The sequence below is a fragment of the Theobroma cacao genome, unplaced genomic scaffold (assembly GCF_053813885.1).
Source record: "Theobroma cacao isolate CCN51 unplaced genomic scaffold, ASM5381388v1 tig011, whole genome shotgun sequence".
NCBI lineage: Eukaryota > Viridiplantae > Streptophyta > Magnoliopsida > Malvales > Malvaceae > Theobroma > Theobroma cacao.
Genome location: NW_028291722.1, coordinates 3,282,777 through 3,286,035, shown reverse-complemented (window position 1 = coordinate 3,286,035; position 3,259 = coordinate 3,282,777).

The following is a 3,259-nucleotide window of genomic DNA, read 5'->3' as shown; positions in this document are numbered from 1 at the left end:
ATGGATGGCTTTCGCTCCACGTTTCCTGAGGCAAACAATCAATTACAATCTGTTTTAATCAAAAAATGTAAAAAAAATTCAAAATAAATTCAATAATGGGATTATAAAGGCATTTAAACCGAGTAATAAGGCTTTTCTAGGCATTAATGACTATAAATGAACTTTTCTTGACAATGGATGGCTTTCGCTCCACGTTTCCCGAGGCAAACAATCAATTACAATCTGTTTTAATCAAAAAATGTAAAAACAATTCAAAATAAATTCAATAATGGGATTATAAAGGCATTTAAACCGAGTAATAAGGCTTTTCTAGGCATGAGTGACTATAAATGAACTTTTCTTGACAATGGATGGCTTTCGCTCCACGTTTCCCGAGGCAAACAATCAATTACAATCTGTTTTAATCAAAAAATGTAAAAAAAATTCAAAATAAATTCAATAATGGGATTATAAAGGCATTTAAACTGAGTAATAAGGCTTTTCTAGGCTTGAGTGACTATAAATGAACTTTTCTTGACAATGGATGGCTTTTGCTCCATGTTTCTAGAGGTAAACATTCAATTACAATATGTTTTAATCAAAAAATGTAAAAAAAATTCAAAATAAATTCAATAATGGGATTATAAATGCATTTAAACCGAGTAATAAGGCTTTTCTAGGCATGAGTGACTATAACTGAACTTTTCTTGACAATGGATGGCTTTCGCTCCACGTTTCCCGAGGCAAACAATCAATTACAATCTGTTTTAATCAAAAAATGTAAAAACAATTCAAAATAAATTCAATAATGGGATTATAAAGGCATTTAAACCGAGTAATAAGGCTTTTCTAGGCATGAGTGACTATAAATGAACTTTTCTTGACAATGGATGGCTTTCGCTCCACGTTTCCCGAGGCAAACAATCAATTACAATCTGTTTTAATCAAAAAATGTAAAAACAATTCAAAATAAATTCAATAATGAGATTATAAAGGCATTTAAACCGAGTAATAAGGCTTTTCTAGGCTTGAGTGACTATATATGAACTTTTCTTGACAATGGATGGCTTTCGCTCCAAGTTTCCCGAGGTAAACAATCAATTACAATCTGTTTTAATCAAAAACTGTAAAAAAAATTCAAAATAAACTCAATAATGGGATTATAAAGGAATTTAAACCGAGTAACAAAGCTTTTCTAGGCATGAGTGACTATAAATGAACTTTTCTTGACAATGGATGGCTTTCGCTCCACGTTTCTCGAGGTAAACAATCAATAGCAATCTGTTTTAATCAAAAAATGTAAAAAACATTCAAAATAAATTCAATAATGGGATTATAAAGGCATTTAAACCGAGTAATAAGGCTTTTCTAGGCATTAATGACTATAAATGAACTTTTCATGACAATGGATGGCTTTCGCTCCACGTTTCCCGAGGCAAACAATCAATTACAATCTGTTTTAATCAAAAAATGTAAAAAAAATTCAAAATAAATTCAATAATGGGATTATAAAGGCATTTAAACCGAGTAATAAGGCTTTTCTAGGCATGAGTGACTATAAATGAACTTTTCTTGACAATGGATGGCTTTCGCTCCACGTTTCCCGAGGCAAACAATCAATTACAATCTGTTTTAATCAAAAAATGTAAAAACATTTTAAAATAAATTCAATAATGGGATTATAAAGGCATTTAAACCGAGTAATAAGGCTTTTCTAGGCTTGATTGACTATAAATGAACTTTTCTTGACAATGGATGGCTTTTGCTCCATGTTTCTAGAGGTAAACATTCTATTACAATATGTTTTAATCAAAAAATGTAAAAAAAATTCAAAATAAATTCAATAATGGGATTATAAAGGCATTTAAACCGAGTAATAAGGCTTTTCTAGGCTTGATTGACTATAAATGAACTTTTCTTGACAATGGATGGCTTTTGCTCCATGTTTCTAGAGGTAAACATTCTATTACAATATGTTTTAATCAAAAAATGTAAAAAAAATTCAAAATAAATTCAATAATGGGATTATAAAGGCATTTAAACCGAGTAATAAGGCTTTTCTAGGCATGAGTGACTATAAATGAACTTTTCTTGACAATGGATGGCTTTCGCTCCACGTTTCCCGAGGCAAACAATCAATTACAATCTGTTTTAATCAAAAAATGTAAAAAAAATTCAAAATAAATTCAATAATGGGATTATAAAGGCATTTAAACCGAGTAATAAGGCTTTTCTAGGCATGAGTGACTATAAATGAACTTTTCTTGACAATGGATGGCTTTCGCTCCACGTTTCCTGAGGCAAACAATCAATTACAATCTGTTTTAATCAAAAAATGTAAAAAAAATTCAAAATAAATTCAATAATGGGATTATAAAGGCATTTAAACCGAGTAATAAGGCTTTTCTAGGCATTAATGACTATAAATGAACTTTTCTTGACAATGGATGGCTTTCGCTCCACGTTTCCCGAGGCAAACAATCAATTACAATCTGTTTTAATCAAAAAATGTAAAAACAATTCAAAATAAATTCAATAATGGGATTATAAAGGCATTTAAACCGAGTAATAAGGCTTTTCTAGGCATGAGTGACTATAAATGAACTTTTCTTGACAATGGATGGCTTTCGCTCAACGTTTCCCGAGGCAAACAATCAATTACAATCTGTTTTAATCAAAAAATGTAAAAAAAAATCAAAATAAATTCAATAATGGGATTATAAAGGCATTTAAACTGAGTAATAAGGCTTTTCTAGGCTTGAGTGACTATAAATGAACTTTTCTTGACAATGGATGGCTTTTGCTCCATGTTTCTAGAGGTAAACATTCAATTACAATATGTTTTAATCAAAAAATTTAAAAAAAAATTCAAAATAAATTCAATAATGGGATTATAAATGCATTTAAACCGTGTAATAAGGCTTTTCTAGGCATGAGTGACTATAACTGAACTTTTCTTGACAATGGATGGCTTTCGCTCCAAGTTTTAAGAGGCAAACAATCAATTACAATCTGTTTTAATCCAAAAATGTAAAAACAATTCAAAATAAATTCAATAATGGGATTATAAAGGCATTTAAACCGAGTAATAAGGCTTTTCTAGGCTTGATTGACTATAAATGAACTTTTCTTGACAATGGATGGCTGTTGCTCCATGTTTCTAGAGGTAAACAATCTATTACAATATGTTTTAATCAAAAAATATAAAAATAATTCAAAATAAATTCAATAATGGGATTATAAAGGCATTTAAACCGAGTAATAAGGCTTTTCTAGGCAT